Source organism: Octodon degus, unplaced genomic scaffold (genome assembly GCF_000260255.1).
Source record: "Octodon degus isolate 3935 unplaced genomic scaffold, OctDeg1.0 scaffold00054, whole genome shotgun sequence".
Classification (NCBI taxonomy): Eukaryota; Metazoa; Chordata; class Mammalia; order Rodentia; family Octodontidae; genus Octodon; species Octodon degus.
In genome coordinates, this window is record NW_004524630.1 from 5,856,076 (window position 1) to 5,865,932 (window position 9,857).

Below are 9,857 nucleotides of genomic sequence, written 5' to 3' on the forward strand. Positions count from 1 at the left end.
TCATGTGTAAGACTTAAAATATTTCACTAGTTAAAACAGGTTCCCAAGGACAGATAACAACCTGTCAGCATAAAAATGTTCTAAAGAAACTGGCTTATGCAATCTCCAATAGCTTTGGGCCTATAGATAGAGCCAGGCATTGTATTTGTGATGTAAAACTCAGAGCCACAGCGTTCAAAGGAAAAATCCATTGGCAGTGCCCCTTGCTTACCATGGGGGCCATATCCAAAACACTGAATGGGGCATTAGTTTAATATGGCTAAATGTTTTGTATTTCATGATGAGTATGTAAGCCTGGTTGATTTTTAATATAATTCCAGTATTTCATGCTGATAGTTAATATAAATGTGACCTCTCTTAACTGAAACTAGAAGGACTTACAGCAAATTGTCAAGACTCCATGAATAAAAGGGTCTAAGAGCTAGTGAGTTATGATTGCTAGATCTCAAAAAGGTTTGTAAATGTACCTGTTAGCTCGAATGTTCATGCTTTGATTATATATGTTGTAATCTCTCAGGTAATTTGTTATTTCTAGAAGATATCAAAACCCAGGTAACCATACAGGTTACAGGTAAAATCTAAAACCAAAAAGTTATATCTTTCTCAGTGTGCTCCAGATTTCTAACACGAGCTATAAAAGTTAAAAGGGTTTGCAGGAATAAATTTGTCTGAGTGAGGTGTTTCATAGTAAAAAGGATACAAAATGGAATTATAGATAGAAAATAAGAACAGGGATGCTAGCAGCCTATAGGAAAGCAGAAATGTCCACAGCTGCTAGAGAAGGAGAAAGTGTTTGATGGAGTCAGAGGAAGTTTCAGATTGAGGTGGTCGTGTGTCTTCCCTCTCAGTCTGAGGGAACCCATGCTAACTGCCAATTTAAGGAGAAATCCTGTTAAACTTTCAATAGATTGCTTATACAGATTTGTCAGTAGTTACCCAGCCAGTGGCCCACTTGAAAATGGGAAAATACTGTTTTCCCTATGCCCGGTAATTCATGTTCCCCAGTAATAATAGGAAAGGCCAGTTTGTTTGAGACAGTACCCAATGGCCATTGAATATAAAAGGATTAAACCCCACATTTAAGAGATCTCTGCTAATGGACCTAAAAAATGTTCTGACTAGTGTTTTTATTTGGCCAATATATGTTTAATAGTTTCTTTGCCCTTGTCTTCAGATTCAAAGCTGTAATGAAAATACATGGTGTCCATTGAGGGCCTTTAGATAGAACCTCTGAAGAATATATCTGACCGCCGGTCAACAACTATGACCCATTTCAGCTTGAAGAAGCCAGAGCAGTCATCGCTCATATTTCCCTCACAGCAGTTCGCGTTACTTCTTCAGAGGGGGGAATGTTGCAGGAAGCCAAGTGAGACAGAAATATTATAGGCAGTCAGACAGGGCCAGGCCCTCAAGGAGACAAGATGGAAGACAAGGCGACTTTGCAACTTGGAAGAGAGACACTCCCATATGGGCCACATCTCAAAACCAAGACAAAAAGAAGAAGCACAGCTACATACTTCCCTAGGGATGGGCATTAGGGATTGATATTCTAAACAGTACCAATCAACTTGAAAGAGCCCAAATGAGTCACTAGCCCAGCCCCCAACAGGAAGAGACCCCTGTTGCCTATTCATGTCCCCTTGCTATGTGACTCCCTTTCCCATTTGATACTGGATTTAATCAGTTTTACCTGAGCAATGATGCTTATAATCCCATTGGTTGACCATAGTTTTGTCCCACCTCCTGTCCACCTAAGCAAGTTCCCATTCTCTCCACCTTAGCCCCACATGGTTTTACGCTATAAAAATCCCTGAAAGAGACAGCTTCCCGGGGAGCTACCTGCTCGGGCCCCCCTCCTGTCCCTCTCTTGGATAGGAGCTTTCTTTCTCTCAATAAATATATTCTGCTCATAAAAAAAAAATTTTAAAAAGTCAGCAAGCTCTTAAATAAAGTGGAATAAATAAGCTTCAAAGAAAATAGGACAAAGGGGGACAACCTGCTTGCCCACCCCCTCCTGTCCCTCTCTCAGACAGGAGTTTTCTTTCCCTCAATAAATATATTCTGATCATGAAAAAAAGAAAACAAAAAAGAAAAGAAAATAGGACAAAGGCCTTCACTATAAATACATCTGAGGTCATTAGTAAAGATAAGTTGATAGTAGTCATAGGTAACATTTTTACTGATTATATATATTTATTTCCACCTACCAATAAGCAGACATAATTTTATATGTTTTTATGATCATTTTGTCATTAGTATGCATGAATCAAGTTAGTATAGGTTTTGTTCTTCCTTCAAATGATTTCCTCAAACAGCCCAGTGCCGTGGTGCACTCTGTAATCCCACTGCTCGGAGGCTGAACTGGAGAGGTAACTCCAGCCCACCCTGGGCAGCACACCAGGATCTTTTCTCAGAAAACCAAGAACAAAACAGAAACACACCAGGAATGTCCTTAAAGCACCTGGATCCAATCTCACCCCTGCTATCACACGATTCCAGAGAGATTACAGAAGCAATGACCGAGTCAAAACACCTGAGTTTGCAGATCAAAAGTCCTCATAATTCTCAAAGCAAAATCAGTGCAAGAGGCCATCAGGTAGAGTTATATCCTCCTGTCTTTTATTGTCATTTCAAAGCTTAAAAACAGAAAACTTGCATCCACTCAGATAAAAGAGATGCCAAATAGTCAGGATGATTGCACACCTCTCATCTATGCTAAATTCAAGAAGAAAATATATTACAGAACACTAAGAAAAACGTGTATGGTCAAGTACTCATATCCAATTAAACTGTGTTTATATGCGGAACAAAGAAGACTTAAACTTGTCTAATGTTGGGGACCGCAAATTCACAAAAACTAAGTTTGTGTATTTCCCTAAGAGATAACCAGAGGTTTGGGATCATCGCTGTCATCCTTTCCAGATTTCACACTAGCTCTTTAGGGATGGGTCACCCTCTCCCACCCACTAAGACTGGACTAAAGCCACTAAGACTGAAACACTGTCCAGGGCAAGACCCTTCTTAGTATAAGATCACCTCCAGCCTTATGCATCATCCCAGGACCGTCTGCTCTCTGAGGAGTCAACAGCCTCTGAGTGCTCCACCACATGGAATCTTCCACAAGCCCCTTCTATCCCTGCATACACCCCATCAATAGTGGCTGGCCTGGCGTGGCTTGGTCTCTCTGCCCATCCCGAGGCTCTGACCTCCCAGCCCCCCCTCATGTGTTACTAAATTTTTCTCTGTTTCTTATTTCACCCTTTTGCTGTACCCCTCAGACAGGAGGCTGAGGATCTTGACCAGGTCCCCAGTAATCTAAGTGGTGCTATCAAAACTGCAAAGTGAATGTCTAGTAAATTTGACCACTGAAATATTTTTAAATTCTGCACATCAAATAATTTTTTTTCAGTTTTCTTAAATTCCTGGTTAAAGAAACTTCAAAAGGTCAATATGTGCTTCAATCTACCTGGTACTGTTGAGTAGCTGGGTCATTAAAATGTTTCCCCAGTTAGGACTAGAGTTATTTTTTGTGTGGGCTATAAACCTTATCTCAAGAAGGTTATTATGTAAAACCCAAAACTATTTCCTCTTGCTTTGGTATATGCATATATACTTCATTTCTAAAACAAGTTCAAGGCTAGCCAAATAGCTAAGCAGATTAAGGCTCCTGCAAGCAGGCACAGGGGCTGGGAGTTCGATCCTTGGGCCTGCTGGGCCTACCCCACCCCTGGGACATGCTGAGATGGTGATTGAGACTGGACATGGTGGTGCACACCTGTAATCCCAGCACTTAGGAGGCTGAACACAGGCAGATCACTACGAGTCACTACAGGTCCAATCTATGTAGTGAGACCCTGTAGATTCCATGCTAAAATACACAAAAGAAAGAAAGAAAGAAAGAAAGAAAGAAAGAAAGAAAGAAAGAAAGAAAGAAGAGAAGAAGAAAGAAAGAAAGAAAGAAAGAAAGAAAGAAAGAAAGAAAGAAAGAAAGACAGAAAGACAGAAAGACAGAAAGACAGAAGAAAGTCAGAAAAAAAGTCTGGCTAATCCAATTTGGCAGGACTAGGCAGAAATAAACGTAAAGGGCAGAGAGCGCAGAGGCATAACCACCTGCCTGGCTAGCACAAGGTCCTGAGTTCAATCCCTGGCCCTGCATGCCATGGCAGCCCCAGAATAGGGTGTGGTGGTACATGCCTGTAATCCCAGGAGGAGAAAGGATGAGACAGGAGGACTGCTGTAAGTTTGAGACCAGCCTGGGGGCTACAAAAGTGAGCACAAGGCCAGCCCGAACTGCATAGTGAGACCCTGTCTCAGAAAAAACAAAAAAAAAGGTAAGCATAATGCATCTTACAACCCAGAAACCCCACCGCTGAGTGTGTAACCAGGGCAAACTAGCTGGCAAGAGAATGTGTGCCAGGGTATTTGCAGCCTCGTACGGATGAACAAGGAGATGGAGGCAACCTAGGTGTCCATGTGGGACAAACATGACACAGATGAACACCCGGAACTGCTAGGATTAAATGCTACAGACAGAAGCAATAGCACAGAGGTTCAATTGACAACACCAGTAGATCTTAGCACTGACAGATCTCAGCAATGGTATTGTGTGAAAAGTGCGCAACAGATTTCTAATACTGGGGGAAAGGGGCTGAGTGTTTATATCCCTTCTGAAACTCAGGCTAAACCTTTATTGCCATTGTAATTGCATTAAAGGCAAGGCCTTTAGGAGGTGACAAAATCATGATGTCAGAGTCTTTGTGAATGGCCTTACGACCTTCATAGAAAGCACAAGACAGCTGTTCAGGTACCAGTGGCAGGCCCTCATCTTGGGCTGCCTCCCATCCAGAACTGGAAGGAATAAATTTCTGTTCTTCACCAATTACTCACACAGTTTTCTTTCTTTCACAGTATAAACAGGCTGATACAGACACCATATTTTTCATGCAAATAAAAACAACTCCAGCTGAGTGTGGTGGTGTGACCTGTAATCCCAGCACTCAGGAGTCTGAGGCAGGAAGATCACTGTGAGTTCAAGACCAGCCTGGGCTGCAAAGTGAGCTCAAGGCCAGCCTGAGCTGCATAGAGAGGTCCTGTCTAAAAAAAGACAGTAAGTAAATAAATAATAAAAATAACCCCATATACAAAAAACAACACGTTTCTCTCTTTTTTATATATAACATTTCTTTTTTTATGTATTTAGGCAGGGGTCTATAGGGTCTCACTACATAGATTGGACTTGTAGTGATCCTCTTGTTTTCAGCTTCCCAAGCACTGGGATTACAGGCATGTGCCACCACTCCCAGTCTCAAAGGCTGTCTCAGAGTACCCTGGCAGCAAGGCTGGCACGGCACACTGGGGATTGACCCCAGCCACTGCACTCTGCCTAAGCAGGTGCTTTAGTCCGCTGAGCTATCTGGCCAGCCTGTTTCTCTTTTTGAGGGTGCACATCAGGCAAGAACATGAAGCACACTGGAGCCTGTACTCCCAGGAGTGGGTGAAGGGCAGGGGAGAGCACAGGTCTAAATGGGAGAAATCCTTCCCAAGACCTGCATGATGGATGAAGATGGTGGCCCACAACCTTGGTGTTACTTAGCTCTGTGCTCCCAAAGGTTACAAAGCAAAGAGCAAACAATAAAGCAAGAAAGTTAGACTTCTCAAATATTGATCATTCTCTGCTTAAAAAAATGCTCAGCTTGATTCAACTCAATTGTTTTGTCAGGATTCTCAGATGAGCCAACACCTATATATTGATTCAGACTCAGTTAACTGCTGTTGTTAGCCTCTGGCACACTGCTTGTGACACTACGGTAGGAAATGTTTTAGCTGAGAGTGAAGCAACCCCAAGTGTCCAAAATTTGTAGCTTTTCATGAATAATTATTTGAATTTCAATGTCTGCAATCTGTACGCTTTATCTAGCTATCTGTCAAGGTGAATTTTTGGGGAAAATATGTATAAGCGTGTTCTTATCTACTCTTATCCAGGTACTATTTCCAGCTCCTCAAGTTATTGTACCACAGAAAATAACAGAAACAAACTTGTGCTCAACATTTAAATCCTGCCTAAGGAGGTAAGACGGCACAATGAAGCAGGGTGCAGGGGCATGCGTGGATACGCAGGAGGCTGAGGCAGGAGGATGGCTTGAGCCCAAAGGTCAAGACCAGCTTGGAAAGGGAGTGCAGTGACTACGAAGTGCAGACGTTACAGTCTGGGCTTAAACCTCAGGTCCACCTCTTACCAGTTGTGTTTGGTGACTTACTGACAATTAGTTCCCTCAATTTTCTTTTTTATAAAATAGGACAATAACATTAGTGCTTTTGAGAGAACCAAATAAGTCAGTTGTGGATAAAGTACCTCAAGCTGCAACTGGGATATATTCAGTGTTTGATGAACAGAGGCTCGAAATAGAAATCCAGTATCTAGAATTCAGTGTGGCTCCACACTAAAACTTACACCCACGTGTGAGTGTATGCACTGAACACACCCTGTAGGAAAGCCTTCATGACAAAATCTGTAAGCTATTTAAAAAGCTTATGCAGGGCTGGGAAGATGGCTCAGTGGAATAAGCGCTTCCCTGGCAAGCGCAAGGGCCTGAGTTCAATCCCCAGTTCCACCAAAAAAAATTAAATATAAATAAATAATATATATATATATATATATATATATCACTCTTAGACAATTTTGTTTGTTTGTTTGTTTGTTTGTTTGTTTGAGACAGGGTCTCACTGTGCAGTTCAGGCTGGCCTTGAGTTCATTTTGTAGCCCAAGCCGTCTGGAACTTGCAATGATTTTCCTGCCTCAGCCTCTCTTAGACAATTTTATTCCCTTAGCTTCTAAATAAATTTAGCTTTTATTGATTCAACTGGGTGTTAGCACCAGGGATGAGAGACGCAAAGTCAGAGAAATAATGTCTTAAATAAACAAATAACCAATCTTTTAGGAGAAAATGTTACCTAAATGTGGATAAATTTCCTCCACCCTGATTTCATTGATGTTTTCTTAGTCACCAGGAACAGATACCATCAACTTAGAATCTTGGTGTCCCAGCAGCAGCTAGGGATGCAGCTTGCTGTGAGTCACTCAATAATTTACTTGTTTAATCTGTTTCAAGATATATTTTTCTCCTTTATCTCTGAGTATCCAGCATGGCTAACAGACAATTATTGATGCTGATTTTCATTCTAGTATAAATAGGTTGCATGATTTAGTGCTCCTTTTTGAGTTACAGAGTTTCCTCCTGCTATCTTTTACCTTTAAACTTTTTGTGCTTTGAAAATTAAAGAAATCAAATTATCAAAATATCTCCTATAGAATTTCACATACCTCACAGCCTGTGTTATGGCTTGTGTCTAGATGTCCCCTATAGCCTCTTAGAGCCATCGGCTGGGCTGCTAGAGTTTGTGACTGACTCATGATCTATCTCAGTTACTCCTCTCTCATTACTGGAACAAAATACCTGACACCCAGAATTAAGGAAGGAAAGGTTTATTTAGCTCACAGTTGGTGGAGGTTTCAGTCCTTACTCGGCTGGCTCCAAGGCAGAGCGGCACATGGCAGAGGGCAGCAGTTCATTGCAGCAGAAAACAGTGAAGAGCAAAGGGAAGGGCAGCAGCTGCAGCTTCTAGCCTGCCTCTCTCCCCTCCTTATATTATAAGCAGGTTACCCTGGGGTGGGGGTGTAGAACTCACACAATGTCCACACCACCCTCTTGCACAGGACAGGAATGTTTACAAAATAAGAAACCTAGCTCCCTGCTGAGTCACTTAATTAAACTTCTAAATTTCTCAAGTTGACACATTGTATCAACCAGTGCATGGTCCAAAACTGGGATTATGGGTGTGGGTGCTACACCTCTCTCTGGGTCTGAGCCTGCCCACAACAAAGGGGAGGGAAGGAGGCTAGCTCTCTCGCTCCTCCCTTCCCACTCTTCTTGCTTTTGCTGTCTTCTGCACTGTTGTACTCTGGGGTTTTGCAAGGGGAAACAACACAATAACAGGCACATATTTTATGAGATTATTTTATAATGTCACCCAAAGAGTCATACACAGAGTACAGGAAATCTGTCCCCACACAAAAGACCAAAGAATCTAGCTGAGGACCTGGGTCTCACAGCAGCATCCTGCATGAGTCCAGCTGAAGACCCAGAGCTGATATCAATGCCCACCACAAGTCCAGCTGCAGGTTGAGAGCCAAGAACAATGTCTCATGCAGGCCTGCTTCATATCTGTACTAGGAAGGCCTGAAGTTCAGGGGTGGAAGCTAGGAAGTCTATGCCAGTGTGATGAAGGATCTGTGCCTGCAGGCTGAGGGGTCTGCACTGGATTCAGGAAGTGATGCTCAAGGTAAGCACCAGAGTTCCCCCGAAAAGTACCACAGCCATGCTCAGCAACAGTGAAGTCCTGAGCTCCTCCAAGGATGAGAGCAGCCAAACTCCCATCAGGAAATCTAAGGTGACAAGCGTCTTCAGGAGATGGAGTTGTGCACCAAGCAGTATACCATCTTCCCCTCTGGAGCCAGGAAGCAATGCTCAAAGTGAGGACCAGAGCTCCCCTAAAGTGGACTGCAGCCCCAAAGTGTCTCTTCTCAGAGATAAAGTTCTAAGCTCTTCTGATGATAACAGCTGATTTCACCAGGAAATCCAGCATGACAAGGCTCCCCAGACTAGCCCAAGAGAGCCAGCAGCTCCTGCCTTTCCAGCTCTGTCTCTTACGCTGCCAGCAACAGCCCTCAGCTGGGCCTCCCACACCCAGCGCCACACTGGCTCACTAGGAGTCGGCCACCCACTGTAAGTCCACCACAACCTCCACGAACTGCTGCCCTCTGCCGTGTGCCACCTTGCCTTGGAGCCAGCCCATGGCAAACTGAAACCTCCATAAACTGTGAGCCTAGTCGACCTTCCTCCTCTAACCTCAGGCGTCAGGTATTTTGTCTCAGCCATGAGAGAAAAGTAACTAGCACAGTTGTGCACGTCCGGATGCGAGACGGCAGTGTGCACTCTTGACTGTGTCCCCCACTTCTTCCACTTGCAAGGCAACAGGTGGAATGCGTCAGCAGACAGTGGTCTTCGCCACTTCTTGGGCTTCATGAGCCATGCAGGCCATGCCAAAGTGCCAAAGAACAGAGCTTTTAACTTAAGGCACACAGAACCACAAGAACGCCACAGATACGGTACCTTTATTTTAGATGGAAGAGAAAAAAAAATAATTATTTTTTGCTGCCTGTAACTCATATATAAGATTTGCTTAATTATGAACATAGGTAACAAATCACAGTTGTCTTATCAATACCTATGGATGTCTCATCAACAGAAATCACTGATATTTTAGTAACTGATATTTAGAAATCACTGATATTTAGAAATCACTGATGATTTCTAGGGGCCGGGGAGATGGCTCAGTAGAATAAGCACTTCCCTGGCAAGCACAAGGGCCTGAGTTCAATCTCCGACTCCACAAAAAAATAAATAAAAAAAAGTGTGTCTAAATATTGTTAAAATATCTCAATTGAAATGATAATAGCTGCTTCAATGTAATACTTAACTAATATTAGAGTCAACAGATCTTGTAACTTAATAAAGAAGCTCGTGTGGTACTTAACATACTTATTTCTTAATACTGAAGTTATGCTTCACTAGGACCTACTTCCTATGTACTTCCATATACTTCATTTCATACACCTAAAACAATATTCTAAGAGGAAGCCTGTGAGCTTTGTTAGATTAGCAAAGGGCATAACGGCACACAAAAAATATTAAGGTCTGCAGTAGACTAACTCGCCTAGGGTTTCCCAGTTGCCACAGAAGCAACACTGAAATTCCTTCTCCTGATTTTCTTTTTTTTTTTTTTTTTAATTTTTATTT

The 9,857-nt window shown here is 42.6% G+C and overlaps 1 pseudogene; it reads left to right on the plus strand.

The window, feature by feature from the left end:
- Positions 1–9,857, plus strand: part of LOC101582193 — an 85,260-nt pseudogene that overhangs the window by 40,075 nt on the left and 35,328 nt on the right.